We start from the raw sequence: 13,350 nt of genomic DNA on the forward strand, positions 1-13,350 counted from the left end.
TGGTCCCAAGCTTTCTCATCTCCCACCTCACAAGACTGTATCAACTGCTTTGAGACTTTTAGAATATAGATCCTCAGGCATATCACTGGTGTCACCCTGTGAGGATTTCCCGAGTGCTGGGTTAGACTAAGACAGAATCCTCCAGAGGCTTCCGGGGTCTGTGTACTGGATGGTCAACACGCTGAGCTTCAGAGCCCACTTCATTTTTCCTGCAATTGGGCATGACCCCAGGGACATGACCCTGAGAGTGCTGACACTTCCTGAAGCCAGTGACCCTCCCCCTGGGCTTTTCTCTGCCTGGGTCTCAGAATCTTTGAGGGCAACTTGTACCCTCAGAAGTGTTTCTGCTGAAGGACACGTAAACAGCACTGTGGATTTGTGTCCCGCAGTCTGCAAAACTGCCTCCCCTGAGTGGGGTGAGGAGCTACTGAAATACTGAAATCATTGAAACTAGCAGAAGCCACAGCCCATGGTGCTGGGAGAAAACTGGGAAGGACGGAGAGGTGAAGAGGCTATAAAGGCCCAGTTGTGAAGGCGACCATGGGCCAGGACGTCCTGAAGTCGTAAAGCTGACCAATGTTGAGTGCCCTAAAACCTGCCACTCCTGTGCCCATCTTTTCTTTCAATGGACAAAGTCTTCCCCTGCTCTTATGTGCCTGGGCTGGAAGGGCCTTTGACTTACAACATGAAGCAGCCTCTTGGGGCAAGTGATGGTCAAGGAGGCTCTGCCTAACCCCACCCTGCCCTTCCCAGTTGTCAAAGGACCAGGAATTTCAGTCTTCCAGCTCCTGGGCTGATCTAGTGACTTGTAACAGGATTTCGCTGGAACTGGAAGGTGTTGAAGACAGGAAATACTCCTGGGTTTCTTCACCCAGCTGAATGCCTAGTTCCTGGTGTTATTACACGGCTTACATTCAGGATAAGAAGAGGCGTTTGGGGCTTGACACGTGACCTCTTAGCAGAGGTTTCTGTTCGGGAGCGAAGAGGTAAAAAGAAGCAGTGTCTACTAAGTCCTTTTCCAAGAGTCTCAGGAAATTCTCACGAAGACCCTCTCAGGTAAGGACTGACGGGAAATGCCTTGGTTTAATATTAAACTTTGCCCTTGACACATTTTGTTTATGGAGGGCATATACAATATTCTCCGCTCAAGGAAGCACTGTAATTCTTATCTAGACTTTATGTAGAATGAGTACATATAAAACCTAAACTTGGTCCTTAAGCAAGGGGTTACCTCTCAGAGAAGGCCTATGGGAAGGTTTCTACCAAATTCTGTGGTGCTGCCATTGCTCCAAGGAGCCCAGGTGGTGCCAAGTTTGAGCACTCGGCTGTTAACCGAAGGTTAGCTTTTTGAACCCACCAAAAGGCTCTAAGGAGTAAAGACCTGGCAACTGCTTCCGTTAAGATTACAAACCAGGAAACCCTACCGGGGCAGTTCTCCTTTTACACTGGGCTACAATGATTCAGAAACCCACTCGATGGCACCTAGCAATAACAACAGGAAGCCATTGCTCCCAATGTGCTTGAAGTGCCTCTCTGGGGAAGACTGGCCTTCAGAGCCAGCTCATGGCCACATGGGAACTGAGACTCATCTTTTGTTACCACACCTTAGTTTCAGTCAGAAAATTTATTTTCCAGTTTATTCACAAGGCTTGACTACAGACATCCCTCAGGTTTTGTCAAAATTAATTCCATTCTCTGATAATGATTTGCCAGGATGTATTTCCAAGCGTTTCCAAGAGACTGGAAAAAACTTTCCGAAGAGGCTTGTCCAGCGCCATGTTGTGCAATAACTACAGTGTTGACGTAGTATATTAACCACATAGTTTCCACGTTTTCTGCTTTCCTTAAATAACAACTGAAATTCCAAGTCTACCACCTGAAGTACTTCCCTTAGTGTTTCACTTAGAAGTCTGGTGGTGATGAATTCTCTCAGTTTTCCTTCCCCTAAGAATGGCATTATTTGTGCTTTACTCCTGAAGGTAATGATACATAGATACATGATACATAGAATTCTGGGTTAGTATTTCCATCTTTCAGGGTTGAAAAAATGTTGTTTCACAATCTAGTTTTTTGGCTTCCTTGGCTTCTGATAGTGAATACAGAGTCATTCAAATTGTTTTTCTCAGGTGAAATGTGTTGTTTTCTCTCTACCTCCTTCCTGAGTATTTTCTTCACCTTTGTTATTCTGCAGTTGATTATGATGTATGGTATTTTTATGCAAATAACACATGTTCTATATATATATATGTGTGTGTGTCAACTGTTTTCCCCTCCCGGGTATGTCTGTAAGTACGTACACTGTTTTTTTCTTTTTACATGCTGCTGTTAAAAAAAAAAAAAAAAGAGTAGTGTACTTACAGATATACTTGGGATGTGGGGTAAGGCCCACTGGGTTGGCAAAAAAACCCATAACCCGCAGAATATTTTTGTGCAAATTCGGTATTGGGGCATAGAATTCTTTAACTTGCTGTGGTTTGCTGAACTTCTTGAATCTGTAAGTTTATGTCTTTCACCACATTTGGAAAGTGTTCAGCCAGTATTTCTTCAAATACTATTTTCTTCACCACACATTTTCTCCACTTCTTCTGGAGTTCCAATAAATAGGCTTTTTGTCTAGTTCTTGAGGCACTGTCCATTTTTTTCCATATTTTCCTCTCTGCAGAATGGATATTTTCTACTGATCTATTCAAGTATTTAGTTTTTTCTCTGTCATCACCATTCTGCTATTGTGAAAATATCAACTGAATTTTTGATTTCTACCATTGTACTTTTAACATGTAAAATTTTCATTTGCAAATAGCACCTATTATCTTTCCATTTATTTAAAAAGTGTCCGTGTTATTTCTTGGAGAATGATTAGAATAGCATTTTAAAATCTGTGTCTTATAATTTTGAGACTCCAAGTCCTGCAAAAATTTTATGCAGAATTTTTTTTTTTTAGCAGTCAATTGACCCAGTTATGTTCAGGCTCCAAGTTCTGTCCCATCTTCTGTATTCTGTGGTTCAAATGTTAGTTCAATTTTTGAAGGCTTTGCAGCTGTATTAAAGTCTAACCTATGTGAGCGCCACTCAGTATGGAACCTTGATGGCGTTCTAACCCTTAGTGCGGGTCTTAAAGGATTTGATAATGCTTCTTAGGGTCAGGGCAATGCATATGCATCTCGGGGGTGAACCAGGAGTTCATAGCAAGTCTGCAGAATCTCTTTCTTGCACAGCCTCCTCTCTGTCTTTCTCTTCTCCTCTCTGAGTTCTGAAGGAGTGCGTTCTAACCCATAGTACGGCTCTTAAAGGATTTGATAATGCTTCTTAGGGTCAGGGCAATGGATATGCATCTGGGGGGTGAACCAGGAGTTCATAGCAAGTCTGCAGAATCTCTTTCTTGCACAGCCTCCTCTCTCTCTTTCTCTTCTGCTCTCTGAGTTCTGAAGGAGTGCTTTCCTGGCCCACTGGCGGAAATGCTGGGGCTTTAATCTCCTCATTCTGTTGTGCACATAAGTGACTGGTTCTACCTATGGGGCCAAAACACTGGACAACCAGCCAAAAGGCTGGCAGTTTGAACCTGTCAAGAACCGCCTCAGAAGACAAGCCTGACGATCTGCTTTTGAAAAGTCTCACCCTTTGAGGCAGAATTGACTAGGTGCCAGTTAATAGCAGAGAGAGAGAAAATGTAATGGATCTTTCTCTACAATATTTGGTTCTTCCATACTCTGGTCAGAGAGAAGGATTCTCCTCTGCCAGAGTTTCAGGCATCTGCCCACCTGCCCAGCTGCCTGTCTCTCTCCTTTACGGACCTTCTATCCCATTTATATGAGAGAGGGCTTCTCTTGGAGCTATTTCTGTCCACAACGGTTGTGCAGCTCTGAGATTTGGGCTCATTTAATTTCAGCCTCTGGAATGTTCATACTTTATGTTCTGGTTCCGCCCCGCCCCCATCCACCTTCAACACTTTCCTTTGCAGAGTCCTGAGATAGTGTCCCATGCATTTGTCCAGATACTTAGTTGTCAGATACCAGCACAGCCACCGGGGGCAGTGCTGTTGTGGTTGGGGAGGAGGGACTGTACACTGAAGGAGCTGCAAGACCTGGCTGCCTTGTGTGAGCAGGACGGGGGTGTGCTGAGGAGTGGGTGCTGAAGGTGCTGAGTCAAGGGGAGTTTAATATAAAGTTGGGTCAAGGAGAGTTTGTTGACAAGGATTTATTGCCGTAGGAAGGGTTCTGGAAATGGGTTTAATATGCTGTGGGATTGCTTTTGAAAGCTTAGAAAAGGCAATGGCCCACATTCTCTGAAATCGAAATGCCAGACCTGCTGTGTCAGATGTTGGAAGAGGGATTAAAAGCCTCCAATATGTGGGCATGTCTGAGTTAGTCTTCTCTAAGACCATTTCTTGGAGGTCCTGAAGGATACCCATTTCATCAGAAGAATAAGGAATGCGGAGATGAGGGGAGCACCAGCAACATAGAGCTTTCCAATATGTATACTTTGTAGGGAGTCCCTGGGCGCCACAAACAGTTAAGTGCTTGACTATTATCTGAAAGTTTGGCAGTTTGAATGTACTCAGAGGATCGTTGGAAGACATTCCTGGCCATCTGCTACTAAAGGATGAAAGCCTTCAAAACACTGTTGAACAGTTTGTTCTACTATGCCCACATGGGGTGGTCATGAGTCAGAAATGACTTGATGACAACTAACAGCAACAATCGTCTATAGGCTCAGGTTGTTAGTGGGAGCTGGGCTGCCTAGTAGCAATGCAAATCATGGGATCCCAGCTCAACAGAGGCCAGGTGGAAGTACTTAACTGTCAGAAACAAGTTGTGTGTGATTACAATAATGGTCAGCAGGTCACAGTAGTAGTTATCTATTGGGGCATAATAGATTGTCCCCAAACTTAGCAGGTGTGAGATAAATGGAAAATTAATATTCAACTCATTCTGATAAATTTGGAACTAGACAAAAATTTTGGTATCACTCAACATAGTTTTAAGGTGAAGGAATAAACAAGAAAATTTAAATAACTAGTATAATAAGAGATTTTTCAAAGAATGATGATATAATTGCATACCTGAATAAAAGACAAATATATCAAAATCAATGATTTCTCTCCAGTATAGACATGAGGGTCTCAAATTGGCAAGGGTGAGAAGGGCAGACCGTTCTCTTTCCCCTACTACTTGACTGGATCAAACTGTGTTCAAAACTGTAAAATATTTAGGAAAACATTGTTTTGACCAGAGCAGCAAAGGACCTCTATGACGAAAACTAATGTACTAAAATACATAAAATGAAACCTGAATATATGCAAAAAAATATGCCATATTTTCAAATGAGAAGTCTTGTCAATTAAATGGAGGTCCCCAAAACTAATATATAAGTGGAATGTATTTCCAGTCGGAATATTAAGATAGTTGTTTTTGAATTGTATACAGTTATCATATGCTACAAATAGTACAGTAGATAACAGAGGATGTTGCTGGTGTTAGGAGACTTGGAGTCCATTTCTGACTCATAGCGATCCCATTTCACTGCCCCAGAGGGTTTTCTAGGACTGTGATCATTATGGGAGCAGAACAACAGGTCTTTCTCCTCAGTGCCCCCTGGTGGGTTCGACCTGCCAAACCTTCTTTGGATTAGCAGATGAGCACTTAATCACTGCAACACTACGGCTGCTTTAAAAGGTATAGAGAAGAAAAATATGAAAAAGCAGGATACTAACAGGTGTCTACCTCTTCAGGTAACAGAACAAATTGATATTACATAGCATAGAAACTGACAAGTCGACCAATGAAACAAAATCTGCCAAGAAGTCACAATAACCATTGATATAAAGGTGGTATTTTGAGAAAATTATATTTATTTATTTAATGGTGCTGACTCAAGTGATTGTTCTGGGGGACAAAGCTTGCAAAAATGTGATACACAAATGATAGATTTGGAAAATCATGTGAAATGGAGATGACAAGACTTAATAACAATTTCCATTTTACACAGAAGGATAAAAGTTAAGCACTTGAAAAATGAACAGGGAATTCAAACAGATCGTTCACAGCAAATCCACATGCCCAATAAACATAGTCCAAGTTGCTCAAAAACACTGGTAGTTTAGAAAATATCAAAGTCCCAGTGAAAATGGCACAATTTAAAAATCAACACCATCTATAGCTGGCTGGGCTGTGGGGAGAAGGATACCCTGAGACATGGCTGGAAAGGTGCTTTAGGACAGCCTCTAGGGGAAAGACATGGCCATGGCTCTGTACTTTTAAAACATACTTTGAACTGGAAATCTCACTCTATGGAGTCTATTCCACAGAAACAGATCCTGTAGTATACAACGGATAGTTATTATTAGTGTTGACCAAACATTGACTGTACATTGATAGTTGAATGATAGATAACTTACGGTAAAGCTACTTCGTCAATAAATGAGTTGTAGTAGTTGAGTGGGAAAAATCTCTGTGAAGTATTATTGAAGTATTACTGAAAAAATCAAGGTGCATGCAGAGAAGTGTACATAAAATGAGCACATCTGGGTTAAACAATATCAATTGTTTGAATATGCTTGGATACCTGTTTATGTTTATGAGTGTGTATAAGTTTATGTGCTTGTTTAAGCAAGGATAAGAGAGACTACTTACCACATTCTTAAGCTGAATTATCTTGGATTCACTTGCAGGAAAGAACAGGGGGAGGAGAGCTAGAACACGCAGGAAGAGTGGACTTAAAAAGCATGGATGATAATGTTTCCATTTTAGTAGTGTTATGTATGGACGAATAAATCTGTCTTAAAAGGAGAAAGCCAGAATATTCCTTAGAAGCAAGGATGGCTTTGACCATGTTATCAAGAGCGAGGGACCAGTCCCTGGAAAAGGACATCATGCTTGGTAAAGCAGAGGTCCAGTGAAAAAGAGGAAGACCCTCAATGAGATTGATACAGTGGCTGCAACAGTGTGCTCAAATAGAGCAAAGATTATTAGGATTGCACTGACCGGGTGGTGTTTTGTTCTGTGGTGCAAAGGGCCACTGTGAGTCAGAACTGACTTGATAGCTACTGACAACAACATGTAGAAGTCCAGATAAAGTGTACTGAATTGATATCATCTATTTAAATTATTCATGTAAGTTAAAGACCCAAAAATATAGTGTCAGTGCCATATCTAATGACTTAAAGAGAATCAAGGTAGAATATCAAGTGAAATAAGGGGTGAGAGTAATGTGGGTAGAGTGTGACCAGGCTTCCGTAAAAGTAAACACCCCAGAAGATGTACTTGTGTACCTGTGACTGTGTATATGTGTCCCTGCAGAGAGGTGTAGGGAAGGATACACGTGTGTCTATTAACATTGGATACCTTGGGGGAGCAGGACCAAATTACATATGAGGGTGGGACCCTGACATAAATTTTTTTGTCATACAAATCTGTTATCTTGCAAATGTAATAAAAAACAAGTTCAGAGCTTTGGAAATTCATAAACATCATAGATATATGTATATTTTAACGTGTTTTGTTAGATATTTAAAATAGGTGAAAATTCTCTAGAATGACAGACAAAAGATTTGAATCACTGGCAGGAGAGCACACCGCAGAAAGTAATAATCAGATCCAGTGGATTTCTTGCTGTTCTTGGAGCCAGTGAGTTCTTCTGGTCTCTATAACTGGAAGTGATCAAAAATAATTTTGGGAAGTCAGTAGAGTTACCCCTCAAACACGTCTTGCAAGCACACGTCTACAGCTAAATTCAGAAGGCTGGACGCCATGTGCAATTCACTAGGTAACTCATGCGCCTCTAGAAGATTCTCTTTCCCGGCTATGCTGCTTCCACCTCCTCCCTGCCTAGCCCCACTGGATAACCCACCTTTGAGCATTGCCCCATTCAGGTCTGAGCCTAGATCATAGAGGACATCAACTGGGAAGGTAGCTTTTAAGAAGAAAGATGTTGATGAAAAGATTTCAGAAAGCAGCACCTCCCCAGCCAGCCTCTCCCCAACCTGGGAATGCCAACCCCTCCCACCCTGATACCTCTGAGAATCTCTGATTTTTCGTTTTGGATCCTTAGGAGACTGCAGAATTTACCTGGTCTGAACACCTTGGTTCTTTTCTGTCTGTGACCCTGTGCCTCACAGGAGCCGTCTCTGTCACTCTGAGGAATACACACAGGACAGACTGTGGATGGAGGTGCCCATCCTAGAGGCCCTGCCCTCCATTTCTCTGCCCCTGGGGGTTCCCTGTGATACTTTTGGTCTCATCTCCCAGGGAGATGGATACACCCCTGTCATGTCCAGGGCTTCCCCAGACTTGGGATTTGATGTCGCGACTGAGACTGGGGCTTTGTTGTCCACTGTTGAGTCTGGGCCTGAATCTGCCCCTTCCCACCGTTACCTCTGATCACCTGTGTTCTCGCTGCTCTCCCTGGGTTTGAAGCCTGTCCTCTCTTTTGGTTCTTTCACGTCAGAGGGCCTTTTTCTTTCAGTTCTTTGACCTCGGGACAGGTCAGATTTGACCACAGGAAAACAAAAAGAAAATTAGCAAGTTTGTTTGACATGTCAAGAACCGGAATGTACAGCTTGATTTTAAGCAGAAGAAAAAGTTCCAAAGCTCTACCCCTTCCCCTAGGACCTGCCCTACAGGAAATATCCTGCAAGCCCTGGATCAACGCTTATCCAGAAATGGTTAACACCCAGGGGGATTTTTCTACACCACCTCCCACTTACATTCCCCTAATGTGGCAAAAAGGATGCATCGCAATCATAAACCCAAATTCACCGTAGGAGACCAGAAGACATGGCTGGGGTGAGTTCATTTTCCTTCAACCTGCCCTCCTCTCCTCCTACGAAGCCCTGCCTCTTTCTCTGCCTCTGTACTGCTGGGAAGGGACCCAGAGTTGTTTATTTAGGGCTTTATGTCCACTGCTCACCTGCAGACATGTTTCCCACCAGCCTGACATCTCTCTCATTCCTTCTCCTCCAAAGAACTCAGTGACACCCCCTTCACCATCACACCTCAGCAGGGCCCCCCCAATCCTCCCAAGTCCCACTGAAATCCCATTTCCCTTTCCCTGTTTATGCTGCACTCATCCTTAGGGTCCCAAGATCTCACCATCCAGATGAGGCCTGTCCTGTCCTCTCCTGGGCCAGGGGAGCCTCTGAGGGGACCTGGTATCTGCGGTCAGCTATCTGGGGCTTCTTCCATCCAGATCCCCCTTAGGGCTGGAGTTCTCTGTGCACGTGGGTTGGGAGGGTTGGGGTCACAGGGGAAGGAGGGTATGATCTTCCAAGGGGGCTGGGCTAAACGAACCTGAATGGAGGTCTCTCCTGAAGGGCCCTCATTTCCAGCCCAAAGGCCCTGCTCCTCCTAGTCCCGGGGTGCTAGCACGTCTTCAGGCGCTTTCCCCTCTGGCCTCGGTGGCGCGCCTGCGCATTCTGCAGCCTGGCCTCCTGCCTCTGCAGCCTGTCCAGCTGGTGCCTCAGCCTCTTCAGTTCTTCTCTCTGCTTCTCCAGCTGCTCCTCCAGGCGCCTGCAGACCGCTCTCTTCTCCCTCAACTCCCTCTTCTTGGCAGCCATCAGGCAACGCCTGGCCAGCTGGTGGCAGCGTCTGGGCCTTCGATGGACTGAGCGTGGCAGCCGCCTCTCCAGCAGCTCTTCAAAGAAGACCCGGCAGCTGAAGCCCTGGCTCACACCATGTTCTGCGTGCGCAACCAGGGCCTCCCGGGACTGGAACACGCGGCAGCAGGCCACGCCGCGGAAGCCGCGCTAACGGGTCACCAGCCACTCCGGGGTGGTTGCGCGGGGTCTCTCAGCATGCTCCTCCCCTTGGTCAGTGGGCTCCTGGGTACAGGCCTGGGGCCCCTCCTGCCAGGGCTCCAGGTTGCTGACCAGGGACTCAGTGTTGGCCAGACTGGGGGCAGAGCCGATGGTGCTCTCCTCAGAGAGCTCGGCCTCAAAGACCTGGGGCATCTTGCCCACGGGGGCAAAGGAGGTTTTGGTCTGCCAGGCGACCGCCACCCCCTTGACCGTGTGCACCTTGGTGAAATATGCGCACCTGACCCATCGCTTTCCTGGGGCAGCCCCGTAGCTGGAGGAGTGAGAGGTCTGCTCGGTGGAAGATGAAGGAAAAGAGCTCTCGGATGGTTTTGGAATCTTCGTGGGCCTGGAGCTTCGACTTTTTTCTTGGGATGTTGTTGACTCTTGCGCATTTTCCTCTTGGATAGATACCTCTGGGAATAGAGAGTTAATTTACTTGAGCTTTCAGGGTCCTTATTCTCACCTGTGACCCCAAAGCTTTGGTCACAGGGACCCCTGGAGGCCTTTCCATCACCACACCCTCCACCTCTGCAGACCCCATGGTTTCTTTCTTCTTCCCCCGAGACCCACCACCCTTTGGGGGCACTGCTGTGGAAGACAAAGTCTCCATTGTAAAGTGGCACTGTTTATGGTAGTTCATTTTTTAAGAAGTTATTTTTCTTTAATTCCACATTTATTGAATTCCAATGAATTTGTTCCTTTGGAACTTAGAAATGACCTCATTCCCATGAAGCTGCATAATAAATGTGTGACTTGACGTTTTGTATGCGGGTGATATTCTTAGTAAATTTGGAGTGTAAACACTCCAGAGCAATGGTCACCTCTTTTCATCCTCTTTTTACTGAAAGGCTTTTTATAGAGGAGTTATACATAAAGAGAAGAATGTGTATATTTAGTTATGATTCTTACATTTATACGTCTTCCTTGCACCGCTCTTAACCCAGCCACAGTAGAAGATGAAAATTGTTTTTCTCAGAATAGAAGCCCAGTCCTTAGTAGATAAAGTGAGGCAGAAAGAGATGGCCGTATCTGAGAACATTGATGCGAGAACTTCAGGTGGACAACACACAACCACCTCTCCTGTGTATGTCTCAGTGGGTTGTCTATGTCAACCTAAAGGTCTGTGTATGTTTCTGAATCTGTGGGAAGGACTGCAGAGTTCAGGATGCAGAAAGAGATGGAGCTAGGTCGGGTGCGTTGGATGGAGGGAAAGCTCGAGAGAGAGACAAGATTCAGAGATGGAACATGCCAGCAGTGTGTTAGAGGGATACAGAGATCAAGGAGGGAGCAGAAAGCAGGGCTCAGCCACTGAAGGGCAGAATGGGGCAGCAACAATGAAGACAAAGGAGGGGCACACTAGTCAGAGAAAGAATGGATAACTAAGAATGATAGCAGAAACTGAGGTTAGCTATAGTTGGAATTTTAAAATTCTTTCCTGCTAGACTTAGAAAACATCATGCTAAATGGAATCAGTTAGTATTTGCCCTAAGTATAGGGCAAATGCTGTACGATCTGACTTATATGAAATAAGCAAATATATAGAAAGCAAAGATTATTGGTCGTTGCCAGTTGTGGGCAGGGGGAAGGGGAAGTTTTTCCACTGCGGCATTGAGGTTATGTTAATGGTTGTAGAAAAGTTTGGAAAAGGATATTGAGAATGGTTACATGACTTGAAGAATGTAATGAGTATCACTGACTCATACATTAGAAATTATTCAGTTATGTTTTATGTATATTTTCAACACAATTAAAAAAAATTAAACTTCGCAATTACAAGAGGAAAAAAAAAACGATCTATACTATAGCTGTCTTTACCTAAAAGAACTGTTAAACCCTTAGGAAAAGATGGTCAGGAGACCTTGGAGGAGAAGGGAAATCCCTAGACCTAGAGGGGCAGGGCCTTCCTGGACCTTCTTCTGCCTGAGTCCAGGCTGAGGACTGTGGCAGCTTACATTGACTGGGAACTCTGAATGAACGTGTGGTACTGTGCTCCATCACACCACCCGCTCCCAAAACCTCCTGATAAATTTGATACATTTTTTTTAATTCACATGATATATTAATTCAGTCTCATGAAAAAATTAAGTACAAGTCTCTGTAACCACCCTTCTCCCTGGTCCTATACCCACTGCCCAGTTGTCCACCTGCGTTCTTTCCACTAACAAAGCAGGAGAGTTCACAGATTTGACTTGCGTGCTACTGTTATGGAAAGCCCCTCAGATGACAGTAGAATTCTATACTTCACTCACTTATTTATTCCTTCATTTATTTATTCACAGTATAATTTCTTACTGTTTACTAATGGACAGGAAATTTTTTCAGGTGAGAGCCTCGGTGATCCCTTGTGGTCCTTGTTTCCGGGGTAAATCAGACCTCTGGCTGCCTAGCACGCATCGCACGGACTGAATTTTCCTCCCACCCTTACCTCAGGCCTTAGAGAAAGGCCTCTTTCTCATGTATTGCTGCTCCATTCTGGCTAGGTGAAGATGAACCACGAAGGATGGTCACTGGCAAGATGTTTCTCTTCCTCCCATGTACAGATGATGTCCCAAACTCTCACAAGTTGGGGACCTTGATTTAGGCAGAACCGTTTGTAATTTGGTATCCAAAGTCGCTCTCCTACAGGAGACCTCAGACCGACAACCTCTCCAAAGAGCAGTTGGGATCTGAGTGAGCACCAAGGCTTCCAGTAACCCTTGTGTGACATCATCGCTGACATCGCTCAGTTCCAAGGGCTAAGTTTGAATCTAAACAGCGCACTAGGAAAAAATATGGCAACTGTTGTGGGAGAGGCTAGGAGGCTGGGAGGAGGGAAATTATATCTTAAAAATGAATTGAAATGTTCACTTAAAGAAGTCAACATCCAAGAGGAAGAAACTGTGAGTTGAGGGAATAGAAGAGTATAATGAGTCGCTGTTTCTCCCAAACCTCTTCTCTGGCCCTGAATCAAATCTCTCGAGCCCTAGAAACACAATGTCCACTCTGAACACCTCTCAGGCCTCCTTTGCCACTTAGGCTTCACACAGGCTGTTCCCTCTGACTAGTAGACGTTCCTCCCTTCCTGTTGACTGGTTCCTCCTCCAAGGTACCCAGTCTGTGCTCCTGCTTTATGTATTCAGAGCACCTAGTAATCCTCCATCGTAGCACTGAGTCATAGGAGATGCTCATTTTCCAATTTGTGTCTTCCAGATGGGTTGTAAATAACTTGGGGACAAAGATGGGGTCTGCCTTGTTTTTGGCAGTCGCAGAAAGTGAGACAGAGCCTCACCCATAGGAGATACTCAATATATATCTATTGATGAAATAAAAGAAGACTCTTCCAAAAGACTCACCCTTCGTAGCCATCCATGCAGAATGGGGTTTTCGGTCTGTTGCCTGGAGGTACCATCACTCAGTGGTGGTGTCTAGGCCACTCTCTCTTGACCTCCTGACTCTAAACCCTGTGAAGCCTCTTGGCCTGTCCACATGCTTCTCCCTTGGAGCCACTAAAAAGGGTAGGATTACATCATCACAGAAGAGCACTGAGACTCCAGACATCTATGGTAAACCTGCCTGGGAGG

The sequence above is a fragment of the Loxodonta africana genome, unplaced genomic scaffold, assembly GCF_030014295.1.
Source record: "Loxodonta africana isolate mLoxAfr1 unplaced genomic scaffold, mLoxAfr1.hap2 scaffold_57, whole genome shotgun sequence".
Taxonomy (NCBI): Eukaryota; Metazoa; Chordata; class Mammalia; order Proboscidea; family Elephantidae; genus Loxodonta; species Loxodonta africana.